The following is a 15330-nucleotide window of genomic DNA, read 5'->3' on the forward strand; positions in this document are numbered from 1 at the left end:
GAGCTTTCATTAATTGTGCCCCTCAAGTTTTCACAGAATTTCATAGAATTTACAGTGCAGAAGGAGGTTATTCGGCCCATCGAGTCTGCACCGGCCCTTGGAAAGAGCACCCTACTTATGCCCACACCTCCACCCTATCCCGTAACCCAGTTACCCCACCTTACCTTTTTGGACACAAAGAGCAATTTAGCACGGCCAATCCACCTAACCTGCACATCTTTGGACTGTGGAAGGAAACCGGAGCACCCGGAGGAAACACACGCAGACACATGGAGAAAGTGCAAACTCCACACAGACAGTCACCCAAGCCGGGAATCGAACCTGGGACCCTGGAACTGTGAAGCAATTGTGTGTGGTACCCTCAATAACGACGCTTAGAGTGTAAACGGTAAAGAAGGCTTTAATAAACTAAGAACTAGACTGGTGCCGAGATGTGTGCTAACAGCTACGCCGCCCACAAGGCAGCCCCTTATATATGGCTCCCAGATGGGCGTAGCCGGAGGCGGAGTTCCCCAGGGTTCCATGCCCAGTCTTAAAGGGGACATCACCTTCCATGATGACAAGGGTACAGTGTTGCAGTAACCGTTCACCACATTCACCCCCTGTTTAACAATGAGTCCGGCGGGGGTGAAGTGCCATCATAAGTCCATCCGTTTCGGTAGCCGGATCGTCCTCACCGACCTCCTCAGTTCGGGCAGTGGTGCGGCGGACACTGACGTCTTGGTTGAGGGTACGTCAGGGAGCATGGCGGTTGGAGCTTCGGTCCGGGTCGGGGCAGGGGAATGGGGCGCAGGGAGAATAGGCAGGGCCGGGGGTAGCGGTGCCGGCGGGGTGAGTAAAGGGGGGGCGCTCGGGGGTGCGCGCGGTAGGTGCTCACCAATGGGGAGTGGGGATCGGGAGGGGGTGTGTTGTAGGGGGTGCCGGGTCCTGCAGGGGAGCGGCGTGGGAAGGGGCGTCTGTAGTGGGGAATCCAGCGGGTGCCAGATCCCAGAGGGAAACCGTATCTTGCCTGCCATCGGGGTACTCGACGTAGGCGGAACTGGGGTTGGCGTGGAGTAATCGGACCTTTTCGACCAGGGGGTCCGTTTTATGGCTCCTCGCGTGCCTACGGAGAAGAACAGGTCCCAGAGCCGCCAGCCAAGGTGGAAGCGAGATCCCGGAGGTAGACTTCCTGGGGAAGACAGACAATCAATGAGGGGTCTCATTCGTGGCCGTGCAGAGGAGCAACCTAATGGAGTGTAGGGCATTGGGCAGGACCTCCTGCCAGCGGGTAGTTGGGAGACTTCTTGACCGTAGGGCCAGATGGACAGCCTTCCACACTGTCGCGTTCTCCCTCTCCACTTGCCCGTTTCCCTGCGGGTTATAACTGGTCGTTCTGCTCGAGGCGATGCCTTTGCTGAGCAGATACTGACGCAGTTCATCGCTCATGAACAATGTACCCCGGTCGCTGTGGATTTAAGCGGGCAAACTGAACAGAATGAAGATGCTGTGCAGTGCCTTAATCGCGGTGGCTGAGGTCATGTCGGGGCAGGGAATGGCGAATGGGAAGTGGGAGAACTCATCGATAATGGTGAGGAAATAGTCATTACGATTGGTCGACGGGAGGGGCCCCTTGAAGCCCACGCTCAGTCGCTCAAAGGGCCCCGAGGCCTTCACGAGCCGAACCTTGTCTGGCTGGTAGAAGTGCGGTTTGCACTCCGCACAGATCTGGCAGGCCCTGATCATGGCCTTGACCTCCTTGGTTGAGTAAGGTAGGTTGCGGGATTTGATAAAATGGACGAGCCGGGTAACCCCCAGGTGGCAGAGGTCATTGTGGATGGCTTGCAGGCGGTCGACCTGTGCATTGGCACATGTGCTGCGGGACAGGGCATCTGGGGGCTCGTTGAGCTACCCTGGGCAATACTTGATATCATACGTGTAGTGGAGAGTTCGATCCTCCACCTCAAAATTTTATCATTTTTTATTTTGCCCTGTTGCGTGTTATTGAACATATAGGCGACCGATGTTGGTCGGTCATGAGGGTGAACATCCTACCGGCTAGGTAGTGCCTCCAGCACCGCACAGCCTCCACAATGGCTTGTGCCTCCTTCTCGACTGCAGAGTGTCGAACCTCGGAGGCGGTGAGGGTCCGGGAGAAGAATGCTACTGGTCTGCCTGCCTGATTGAGGGAAGCAGCCAGGGCGATGTCTGATGCATCGCTCTCTATCTGGAAGTGGATAGTTTTGTCCACCGCGCGCATAGCGGCCTTGACGATATCGGCCTTGATGCGGATGAAGGCCAATCGAGCCTCAGCCGAGAGGGGAAAAGTGGTGGTCTTTATGAGTGGGCGGGCTTTATCCGCAAATTTGGGGACCCACTGGGCGTAGTAGGAGAAGAGCCCAAAGCACCGTTTGAGGGACTTGAGGCTGCGGGGGAGGGGGAGTTCCTTAAGGGGGCGTATGTGGTCGGGGTCGAGGTCGGGACCTAGGACCCCATTTTCCACGACACAGCCGAGGATGGCTAGCCGGGTTGTGTGGAAAACCATTTTTCCTCATTATAGGTCAGGCGGTCTGGAGGAACTTTTTGAGGTTTGCGTCATGGTCCTGCTGATCATGGCCGCAGATGGTGACATTGTCCAAGTACGGGTATGTAGCCCGTAAACCGTACTGGTCCACCATTTGGTCCATCGCCCTTTGAAAGGCGGAGACCCCATTTGTGACGCCGGAGGGGACCCTGAGGAAGTGGAAGAGCCGGCCGGCTGCTTCGAAGGCAGTATAGGAGCGGTCTTTTGGTCGGATGGGGAGCTGGTGGTAGGCAGATTTGAGGTCGACCGGAAAATACTCGGTACTGGGTGATCCGATTTACCATTTCCGCGATGCGAGGAAGTGGGTACGCATCAAGCTGCGTGAATTGGTTTATGGTCTGGCTATAATCCACGACCATCCGTTTCTTATCCCCAGACCGGACTACCACCACTTGTGCTCTCCAAGGGCTATTGCTAGCCTCAATGACCCCTCTCCCAGTAAACGCTGGACCTCTGACTTGATAAAAGTCATATCTTGGGCACTGTACCGCTGGCTCCTGGTGGCGACGGGCTTACAGTCGGGAGTGAGGATCGCAAATAGCGAGGGGGGTGCGACTTTCAGTGTCGCAAGTGTCAAGGCAACATACCGTGAGGGGGGGCAAGGGTCTGCCGAACTTCAGTGTCAGGCTTCAGTGGCTGCACTGGAAATCCAGTCCGAGCAGCAGGGGGGCACAGAGGTGGGGAAGAATATAAAATTTGAAACGGGTGTACTTGGCGCCCTGGATCGAGAGATCCGCAATACAGTACCCCTTGATTTGTACCGAGTTGGAGCCGGATGCGAGGGCTATGGTTTGGGACGCGGGATGGGTGCGCAGGGAGCAGCGCCTTACCGTTTCAGGATGGATAAAGCTCTCCGTGCTCCCGGAGTCGAAGAGGCATGCAGTGTCGCACCCGTTGACCTGGACCTGCATCATAGAGTTCTGCAGGTGTTCTGGCCGAGTTTGGTCGAGGGTGATCACTCCCACTCACGGGTAGTCGGAGTCCTCAGCCGAGTTGGACTCGTACAATGGCCGCCGCCGTCGGCTGCGCGTGTCGGGTCGAGAAGAGGGCCGCCGACAAGATGGCCGCTCCCATGATTCGCACGAGGCTGATGACGCGTCAGAAGGGGCGTGTCGGGTCGGTGCGCAGCCGAATTGCGAGGCCTTCGGGCCTGAGAGCCTGATTTTCGGGCCGGCTGTTCTATGTTCTTCTGGCTCCTGGGTCTGGCCAGGCAGACCCTTGCAAAATGTCCCTTCTTCCCGCAGTCGCTGCAGATCGTGGAGCGGGCTGGGCAGCGTGGGCGTGGGTGCTGGCCCTGCCCGCAGAAGTAGCATGGTGTGCCCCCATGATGAGCGGGTCGTCGCGTGGTGCAGGCCTGTAATATGGCTGAGTCTGAGGAAGTCCGGGGGGGGGGGCTCGCAGAGTCCGCGGGGTATGTACCCAAGTTATGTCGGGCCACCTCCAGCGAGGAGGCAAGCGTTAGCGTGTCCTGGAGGTCTTTTGCCCCGTTTTCGAGCAGCCGCTGCCGGATGTAGGTCGAGCGGATGCCGGACACGAAAGCGTCTCTGATGTGCAGATTCATATGGACTTCTCCTGTCACATCCTGGTGGTTACAGTCCCTGGCAAGCGCGGTGCGTTTTTCGACGAATTCGTCTAGCGATTACCCCGAGCGCTGCTGGCAGGTAGAGAGCAGATGCCTGGCGTGCACCTCGTTGATAGGCTTGACGAACCGCTTGCGGAGTAGATCGACCGCCTCTTCATAAGTCGTCGCCTTTTCGAGCGTAGCGGAGATTCTGTGACTCACCCGGGCGTGGAGTAGACGCATCTTGCGCGGCCCCAGGATGGGAGTCTCTGAGGAGTCCAGGTAAGCTTCAAAGAATCGGAGCCAGTATTTAAACATTTCCTTTGCCTCCGGTGTCCGTGCTTCCAGGTTGAGCTTCTCTGGTTTTAGGCCAGCGTCCATCCTGATGTAGTTTAGTTTATTAAATTGTGGTACCCTCAATAACGATGCTTAGAGTGTAAACGGTAAAGAAGGCTTTAATAAACTAATAACTAGACTGGTGCCGAGACGTGTGCTAACAGCTACGCCACCCACAAGGTGGCCCCTTATATACGACTCCCAGATGGGCGGAGCCGGAGGCGGAGTTCCCCAGGGTTCCAAGCCCGGTCTTAAAGGGGACATCACCTTACATGATGACAAGGGTACAGTGTTACAGTAACCGTTCATCACACTGTGCTAACCACTGTGCACTGTGCTACCGTGCTGCACAGTTTTAACTTAGCTATTGTTTTAAAGACCAGGAGGGTTTCTTCATCACTGAAAGTAGCTGAGGCAGAGAGTATTTCGTTTTTTAAAACAAAATTGGATAAATATACAATGCTGTAGGGAGACCACAGGTCAAGTTTGGCAAACTCTAACATAGACAAAGTTGGCTAAATAGTCTCGTTTCCAGCTGTAAAAAGCTTTGGTTCTATGATAAAAAAAGCACTCCATTCTCAAAGGGAAAAAAATCAAATGAATTATTTTGTGGGTATATTAACCTTGTTTCGAATGCAACAGAAATGTTCTTGAAACAGAGGACAGGATTCCCCGAGCCCGCGCCGGGTCGGAGAAATGCCGGGGGGGGGGGGCGCGGTGACCAGAGAATCGGCGCCAATGCGCCAGCGCAGTCGGCTCAACTTGGCTCTCTCGGCGATCCTCCCCACACGATGGGCTGAGTGCCCGCTGAGTTAGGCCGAGTCCCGCCGCGCCGTTCTCGTATAGTTCTACTCGGGGGGACCTTGGCGTTCATGTTGCAGGAGGCGGCCTGGTGGGGGAGGGTGGATTGGACCCCGGGGGGGGCCTCCAGGGTGGCCTAACCCGCGAATGGGGCCTACTGATCGGCGGGCGGGCTTATCCTGGTGGGGCCTATGTTCCTCCACGCCGAGCCCCTGTAGCTCTCCACCATGTTGCATCGGGGCCGGCGCAGAGAAAGCAATCCACGCGCATGCGCGATTTCGCGCCGGCCGTAACGCACATGCGTGAACATGCGCCGGCCGTAGCACGCAAGCGCAGACCCGCGGCACCCATTCTGACGCCCGTGTCAGCAGCTGGAGCAGCGTGAGGCTCTCCAGTGCCGTGCTGGCCCCCAGTGTGGCACAGGATCGCTGATCCTAGTGACCTGTTGACGCTGTCTAAAACGCTCCGGCGTTTACGACAGTGTCAACACTTAGAACATAGAACATAGAACATAGAACATAGAAAATACAGCACAGAACAGGCCCTTCGGCCCACGATGTTGTGCCGAACCTTTGTCCTAGATTAATCATAGATTATCATTGAATTTACAGTGCAGAAGGAGGCCACTCGGCCCTTTGAGTCTGCACCGGCTCTTGGAAAGAGCACCCTACCCAAACTCAACACCTCCACCCAACACCAAGGGCAATTTGGACATTAAGGGCAATTTATCATTGGCCAATTCACCTAACCCGCACATCTTTGGACTGTGGGAGGGAATCGGAGCACCCGGAGGAAACCCACGCAGACACGGGGATGACGTGCAGACTCCGCACAGACAGTGACCCAAGCCGGAATCGAACCTGGGACCCTGGAGCTGTGAAGCAATTGTGCTATCCACAATGCTACCGTGCTGCCCTTGAGAACAAATAAATCTACACTATATCATTTTACCTTAATCCATGTACCTATCCAATAGCTGCTTGAAGGTCCCTAATGTTCCCGACTCAACTACTTCCACAGGCAGTGCATTCCATGCCCCCACTACTCTCTGGGTAAAGAACCTACCTCTGATATCCCTCCTATATCTTCCACCTTTCACCTTAAATTTATGTCCCCTTGTAATGGTTTGTTCCACCCGGGGAAAAAGTCTCTGACTGTCTACTCTATCTATTCCCGTGATCATCTTATAAACCTCTATCAAGTCGCCCCTCATCCTTCTCCGTTCTAATGAGAAAAGGCCTAGCACCCTCAACCTTTCCTCGTAAGACCTACTCTCCATTCCAGGCAACATCCTGGTAAATCTTCTTTGCACCTTTTCCAAAGCTTCCACATCCTTCCTAAAATGAGGCGACCAAAACTGTACACAATGCTCCAAATGTGGCCTTACCAAAGTTTTGTACAGCTGCATCATCACCTCACGGCTCTTAAATTCAATCCCTCTGTTAATGAACGCGAGCACACCATAGGCCTTCTTCACAGCTCTATCCACTTGAGTGGCAACTTTCAAAGATGTATGAACATAGACCCCAAGATCTCTCTGCTCCTCCACATTGCCAAGAACTCTACCGTTAACCCTGTATTCCGCATTCATATTTGTCCTTCCAAAATGGACAACCTCACACTTTTCAGGGTTAAACTCCATCTGCCACTTCTCAGCCCAGCTCTGCATCCTATCTATGTCTCTTTGCAGCCGACAACAGCCCTCCTTACTATCCACAACTCCACCAATCTTCGTATCGTCTGCAAATTTACTGACCCACCCTTCAACTCCCTCATCCAAGTCATTAATGAAAATCACAAACAGCAGAGGACCCAGAACTGATCCCTGCGGTACGCCACTGGTAATTGGGCTCCAGGCTGAATATTTGCCATCCACCACCACTCTCTGACTTCTATCGGTTAGCCAGTTCGTTAGCCCCAGGATCAGATAATCTCGCCCAGAATGTTTGGAAATAAGTGACTATTCTAACCGTATGGATACAGTAGAAGCAGTTATTTGTCTAGAAATTAGTTTTTCAAAAAAAGAGTTCAACCTAACAAGAATTTAGGGATGGATTTTCCCCCGTGATGCTGGAAATGCAGATCGCGATCAGGCGGAGAATCGGCATCTGCTGAAAACCGAGGCTAGCGCCGGGCATCGAACCATCCTCCAGGCTTCTGGGCCTAGTTGGTGGTGACAACATGTTTCATGCCCCGTGTTGGCGTGGGCATGCAAATCCGGTATTAGCATGCTTAACATATCCTTACCAGGTTCGGCCCAGTAATCTCTGGGCCACGGCGATGCTCCGCCCCCGCCAGGCAGATATGATGCTGGTGCGGTTTATTCCAGATATTTAAAAAGGGGGCCCAGGCACCAAGGCTGCTGAGGGGGAGAGAGGAGGATAGAAAAGTGTCAGAATTTACAATATGATGCTGACAATTGTGCCGCTGGCTGGGGGGGGGAGCAACCGACAGGGGTGGGGGGTAGCCTGTGGGTTTGGGGTGTGCCCCTGTGTTTGGGGTGACCGGGCATGGACTGTCTGTAAGGCAGCCACTGCGTATAGGTTACAGGCCCCTGGCTGCACACCCTGCTGACTGCCCACTGTGTCCTGTAAATATGCAGAGTGCTACCGGTCATTTGGGATCCCCCTAGACCACCCCTGTGGGAACCCCTTGACCTCTGCAGACCCATCGATGAGATTGGTCAAGCGCAACCAGTGACACACCAGGTGTTGCCACTGCTCAGTGCACTCGGCAGAGCGCTGCCCATTGAAGGGGAGCAGGGAAACATCACTGTTTTCTCACTCACCAGTGCCTTACACCTGCTGCCTCAGACGGGTGACTAGAAAGTAGCAGCTCTACTTAATAGAAAGCCAAAACCACATCACAAAGCTTTACACTCTCTCAGACCCTTTGATCTGCAAGGCTCCTATTCACTTCAAAGCGAAATAGCTTTTAGTTGTTTGTAATTGACAGGGTAATAGTTTCCAGACAGCCAGATGTCTGGATTGCTTATTTTCATTTACCTTCACTCTTGAATGGATCTCAAGTGCCCTGCTGTGAAACTAACCTCAATGTTTACAAATATCTAGGAGTTAAGTGCTTTCACTTCCTTATTTTTGCAGCAGATAGCAGTAACTGTTTTTGATGTGTCCATGGGCTGTTAATCATGGCTAGATGTACTCAAATGGCAAGGTTTGAACATTCAGTGAAGGGGAATCAGGTGGCAGATGGGCACGGTAATGAGATTAAAATGTGTTCAAATCTATTAAAATGAGGTTCTCGCCCTTTGGGGTGTGAACCTTGTTACATCACCGGTGAGGGATAGGGAAAATTGGGAAACGAGATCTCGGCGGCAAGAATGCCACTTCCCGATTCTCACGTGTTTTTGACCTCGCATCACCATTCTCAATGATAGCAGACATGACCGCAAAACCGTCTCCAACATTTCTCTGTGGAAACCATTTTGGCCTTTAAGCCAGAGGCGAAAGGATGGCAAACTGTGCAAAAATGGCCACATTATTTTATTTTCCTTTCCAAATTCAAAATCTTTTTTTTTTAATCTTTTTATTGGCGTTTATCACATTTATAAACAGTTGTATATATATACATTACATTGCCAAACCCAACACACAGAGTCCGAAGCCTGAATATAATCATAGAATCATAGAATCATAGAATCCCTACAGTGCAGAGGGAGGCAATTCAGTCCATCGAGTCTACACCGAGCCTCTGAAATAGCAGCCCACCCAGACCCAATCCTCCACCCTATCCTCGTAACACCAGCTAGGGGAAATTTTTCATAGCCAATCCACCTAACCTGCACATCTTTGGACTGTGGGAGGAAACCAGAGCTCCCGGAGGAAACCCACGCAGACACAGGAAGAATGTGCAAACTCCATACAGTCACCTGAGGTCAGAATCAAACCCGGGTCTCTGGCACTGTGAGGCTGCAGTGCTAATCACTGTGCCATCGTGCCGCCCCTTTATCGTTTAAATCAGAAGTATTTTGGAGAGATGCAAATCCAGAAATACACATTTTTCATCATAAACGTTTGTTGTAACGCACATTCATGAAGATAATCAGATGTTTTTGTTTTTGTTGCAAACTTTACCAATCCACCATTGCTCATTTTGGGATCGTGAGCAAAGTCTCCATTAGGCTTGTCATCTGCTATTCGTAAACTTGGGGCATGGTGTGATGACATCAGGGCCCATTCCAACGCCATCTCACGCAATTTGACAGCACCCGCAGCCTCCCACTCCACTCCCCCGTCCTGGCCTCCACTGCCATCTATTCCTGCACCATATAATCCCTGTCGAATTTCAAAATCTTATTGCACTACAATATAAAATTGATTTTAAAAATCCAGCAAAGGTGAAATCCTATTTGCAAACAGCTAAATAAAATGCTTCCTCTCACCGTGAAATACTGAATTTATTCAAAGAGTTAAAGTATTTTTAAGAGCCAACTTTCTCTGTCTCCACCAATTTTCCGATCATTACTCAGGCTGAAGAAAACTAATGAAACTGTCCAGCTCATTAGAAGTTATGGTTTTAATTGTGAGACAGATCAATAGCAAACTCATATGCTTAGAATTCCACAATTTGATCAGTCAAGAGAGTGATAGATAGGCCGGCCTCCTCAATCTGCAATGCCACAAGATGCTTTACTGTGCAGAAACATAGTCGTAAGGAAATGATCTCCAACCATTGTGGAAGAAGAAGATGGGAAGACAGCCAAAGGATGTTATTTTCTAGATGGTTTGTTCAATCAATGTCAAGGAAATGTGGAAGTCCCAGATGATTTTCAATATTGCCTCATTATATCTAACTCTACTGTGACTTATGTGGAGGTACTGTGCCAGATTCTCAAAAGTGAAGTTTATCTTACAATAAGTTCTGAAGAGTAAACATTTTAGGAGGTCAAGTTACAATATAAACCTACAATCAAGCAAGGACTCCAAACCAATAAGCCTCTCTAATCAGAAATTTCTAAGGGTAGATACAGCAAGTGTACCAGTCCAGAGGAATAAAATCCCAATGAAGAAACCATCATAAGAAAACTGAGGCAAGGCTACTTAAGAATATGCAGTTGCTACTACTAAACACACTTAGTTAAACTGTTACAGAATTTCTTTGTCTTCTAATTGATGGGAACTAATCAGTTCAAAGTTCCTTTGTGTATAATAAAGTTCTAATTGATTGGTATATTTGTCCCAGAACAATGAATGGAACCTTCCAGTCCTTCCCTAAATTCCATGGCAGGATGAGAAAATGGGGATAATGGAGTGAAGCAGTCTTTTTTATGCATCAGTCACTACTCGCATCGTTAATTATGCATGCTCGTGTTCCACTTATTGCAGAGTGAGCAGGACGCATCTCCTGGAGGCAGTTCAGGAAAGGTGGGATGTCCTCTTCCCCAGGGGGGGTGGGGGGGCTGCAGAGGAAGGCTGTCCTGCAGTGCAGAAAAATGGTTAACAATTTAATCCACACCACTGCTGTAAGTGAACCTTCTACCTTTTCAACCCACCTCACCAGATCTGTCTTTGTCTCATGGGACCTGGGCATCACTGGCAAGGTCAACATCTATCTTGCCCATCCCTAATGGCCTAGACAAGCTGGTGGGCTGCCGCCTTATTGAACCCTTGAAGTCCATGTGCTGTGCTATTTGCAAGGGAACTGCAGGATTTTTAACCAACCACAGTGAAGGCACAGCGGGCAATTGCAGGCGCCACTCCTCCCATGCGCCTGCTGCCCTTGTTCTTCTAGCTGGTAGACCTCACGGGGTTGGAGGGTGCTGTTACAGGAGCCTAGGTGACTTTTTACAGTACATCTATCACATGGTACACACAGCTTCCACTGTGCACTGAATGTTGAGGATGCTGGATTGGATGTCAATCAAGGAGCCTGCTTTATCTTGGATAGTGTCCAGCTTCCTGCATGTTCTGGGAGCTGCACTCATCCAGACTATTCCATCTCACTCCTCATCTGACGCCTTGCATACGATGAGTGGGTTTTGGGGAGTCAGGAGGTCAGTTACTAGCCACAGAACTGGGAGCCTGCAACTTGCTCTTTCATCATATATGCTCACAATCTATTTACTTGGCTTTATGCAGGATCAGGCGGCCCACAACAGGAGGGAGAGAAAGAAAACAAGAGTGAAAATACCTGAGTTCCCACCTCTCATACAATTTGAACAGCAGGCTGCCAGGTTGGCAGGGGAGGGTTGTGACGCTGCTTGTGCTGAGGGAGGTTTCCCCCAAGCATTAATTGAGGAAGCATGCATAATCCTGAGAACCTCAGAAAATCAAGGTGATTGATGAGTGCAATGTTTGAACCAGCTTAGGCTCATTCTTCCTCTCTCCATTCTAAGCACCAGCAGGGAAAGGGTGAGGCCAGTCCCGCAGCTGAACTCAACCTCAGGCCCCAGGAGACCTCGGAAGAGGATAAGGATGACTTCTCACCCATGTAGGTGCCACAGCATTCACTTTCACCCTCCTCCAGCCCAGAGACACATTCCTCGGTGTGCATCATATCTAGTTCAACCTTTGGCTCACACTCTGGTGGTCATCTCACAGGCACGTGTCCACAGCAGGAGAAGGCAGTGGCAGCCAAGGTCTCTGAAACCCAGAGAACTGCTGAGGCAGAGGTCCCTGCTCAGTCTGTGTCAGGTGATGAGCTACTGGAAGCGATCATGGAGAGGATGCTAAAGTATCAGTGAGACGCTGGGGAACATCAAGCAGACTTGTCAGAGGTCCTCCACAGAGTGGAACACAAGGCGGACGAGTCTGTCCGCCTGCTCTCTGGTGTAGTGGCTCTGACTTGTGAATGCATCGAGGTCTCCATGGGAAGGATAATGGATGCCATGGAGAACCTGGTCCAGCAAAATGCCCAATTTCTGCTGGAGATGCGCTCACGCTTGTACTCCATGGATGAGCTTCCACAGTGACTACACAAGAGCGGACAGAGCATCTCGACCTTCCTCCAGGTGCCCTTTCTCCTCAAGTAATCAGGAAGTGGCCACATGCTCCCAGGAATCTTCAAGTGTGTCTGGATGTTCTCAATTCCGTCTGGCTATGATCCCATAAACTCCAGTTGATCAGACTATGGAGGGTGCACCTGGCCTTGAGCAGGAGACTCAAAACAGGCCAGGACCCTCCACGTCTTGGGCCTTCAGAGGAAACCTGCCAAAGTCACCACAGAGCAGTGGGAGTCATTCCAAAAACAAATAGAGAGAGTACAAAGCCAATATTTTTACATAAAGGATGGGACCAAAATGTCCAGAGAACTCTGGATATCAAGGAATATCAAGGAATATCCAAGATTGGGCCAGGGGAAAAAGGGAGGCTCATTGCAGATACAGGGGTTTCAAAACCGTGGATGCCCCAGAGGAGAATAAAAGGTGCAGGGGGAATCTTAAAAAAGGACAGAGCATCTCAACCTTCCTCTGAAGTGAAGACAATGAATCCCAAAACCTCAGGTACCTCAGGAATCTGAACATTAGAGCGAAGCTAGCTATTATAGTCTAATATGCAGATTAACCAAAAGGGCGGGATTTACATTGCAACATCTCGCGATCGTCTTGGATCTCGCAAGGCGTTGCAAGCCAGGTAGATCCCGGGAGCGGAGTCTCCTGGCTTTTGCTAGCCACGCTGCACCGCGGTAAGCTGCTTTTCCGGCACAGCATGGCCATTATCACACCCCATATCTGATAAATTTGATTTAATTTTTCGAGGAAGTGACTAGGTGTGTAGATGAGGGCAGTGCAGTTGATCTAGTCTACATAGGCTTCAGTAAGGCTTTTGACAAGGTCCCACATGGGAGACTGATCAAGAAGGTAAGAGCCCATCAAATTCAGGGCAATTTGGCAAATTGGATCCAAAACTGGCTTAGCTGTAGAAGGCAGAGGTTGTTTGTCGAAGGTTGTTTATGTGACTAGAAGCCTATGTCCAGTGGTGTACCACCTGGATCGGTGCTGAGTTCCTTGCAGTTGCTTTTGTACATAGAATCACAGAATTTAGAGTGCAGAAGAAGACCATTCAGCCACTCGGGTCTGCACTGGCCCCTGGAAAGAACACCTTACACCTCCACCCTATCCCCGTAACCCAGTAACACCTGAACCTCATCTTCAGGATGCTGAAGCACCGCTCGATCACCTGATGGAGCTGATGGAGCCTTGCCTGGTCCTGGCATGGGCATCGTTATAGCGGGTCTCCGAATCATTCTGTGGTCTGCAATAGGCGTCATCAGCCAGGACCGCAGCAGCTAACCCCTGTCACCCAGGAGCCAACAACCCAAGCAGGGGTGCATCTCGAAGAAGCCACGAACCATCGAGTGTGCCATGATGAAGGTGTTGTGCACACTACCACAATATTGGGCTGTAGCGCACAATGACTTACGAGAGAGACGAGAAGTGATGACGTCGATTCAGGCTTTATTAAGCGAGACTTGTCCCCAGCAGCTCAGCAACAGAATGAAGCAGCGGGGAGAAGCTCGGGTTCTTATACTCCGCCTTCAGGGCGGAGCCAGGAGTCGGCAGCCAACCAGGACCTGGGATCTGTCAGCCAATAGCATCACGGCTTCACAGTCCCACATGACCCCTAATACATACCACCACATGGGCGTAGACGTGCATGATGCACAGCTCATGGTCACACACCAGCTGCACGTTCATCTAGTAGTGCACCTGTACACCGAACTCTGTGAGATCCCAGACAGGTCCCCACTCGGTGCCTGGAAGGACCCGGTGACATAGAGGCTCAGGGCGACTGTCACCTTGGCGAACACTGGGAAAGGGTGACCTCCCCCATTGCCCCGCAGTACCAGGTGTGCCATAATGTGTCACACTGTCTCCCTGCTCAGCCGGTGTCTGCGATGGCAAGCATAGTCCGACAAGCCCTCGAATGACAGGTGCTGCCGGTACACCCGAGGCCTCATGTGGTGCCTCCTTTGTATCACCTCCTCCCCTTCCTCCTTGGCCTATTGGGCGACCGGCTCTCCATCCTCACCAGCTGCCTCCTGTTCCTCTGGGGCAGGCTCCACTGTTAAGGGTCTCCTTCGAGCATCTCCTGCTCGTACAGCTGCAAGGCATCCTCCAGGGCTGCAGCGACTGAGAGGAAGGCCACCATTGCTTGTTGCATTCCAATATCCATTATCTGCAAGGGTGAAAGGCTGACATAGACATAGAACATGCAGTGCACAAGGAGGCCATTTGGCCCATCGAGTCTGCACCGACCCACTTAAGCCCTCACTTCCACCCTAGCCCCGTAAACCAATAACCCCTCCTAACCTTTTTGGTCACTACGGGCAATTTATCATGACCAATCCACCTAACCTGCACGTCTTTGGACTGTGGGAGGAAACCGGAGCACCCAGAGGAAACCCACGTAGACACGGGGAGAACGTGCAGACTCCGCACAGACAGTGACCCAGCGGGGAATCAAACCAGGGACCCTGGCGCTGGAAGCCACAGTGCATTCCACTTGTGCTACCATGTTAGCATGGTGCATACCCAAGTGCCCAACCAGGTCCACCGGGCTACACGGTGGCCCGGGTTGGCACTGCGGACCCTGGTCCTGTCGGTGCCCGCTATCATGGGGGCCACTGGCCCTGATGCCCATCCCTGCTGCCAGTGGTACTGTCAGCTGGTTCTGCCCATGCCAATGGTACGATCTGCCCCCCCCCCCCCGTAGGGGCTATTGTAGGTATTGCCCTTAGGTGGGCCGCGTATGCCCCGCTGGTGGGTGATATTGCAGAGGGAGGGGTGTGGAGGTGGGGTGCAGGGGTGGTGGGGTGGAAAATGGAGGCTGGGGCACCCATATGGCTGGTGGCACTCTGCAGAGCCAGGGGCCAAGGTGAGTAGTCAGTGTGGTGTACAACAAGATGGCTGCCTTGCAGGCCGCGGCAATGGCGGCCTATGCCTGGACACCGGCCCAATTGGGTGGGAGTCACTCCGGCACCATGGCCCATCCCCCAAACCCCCCCTCCCGACCTTGCCAGGCCCCCCTCCCTCAACCCCAGCCCAGCCAGTGTCAGGACCGAAAGCTATTGGTCGTGCTTCTCCGTGTCCTACCTCCGCCCTCTCCCT

Source organism: Scyliorhinus torazame, chromosome 7 (genome assembly GCF_047496885.1).
Source record: "Scyliorhinus torazame isolate Kashiwa2021f chromosome 7, sScyTor2.1, whole genome shotgun sequence".
NCBI lineage: Eukaryota > Metazoa > Chordata > Chondrichthyes > Carcharhiniformes > Scyliorhinidae > Scyliorhinus > Scyliorhinus torazame.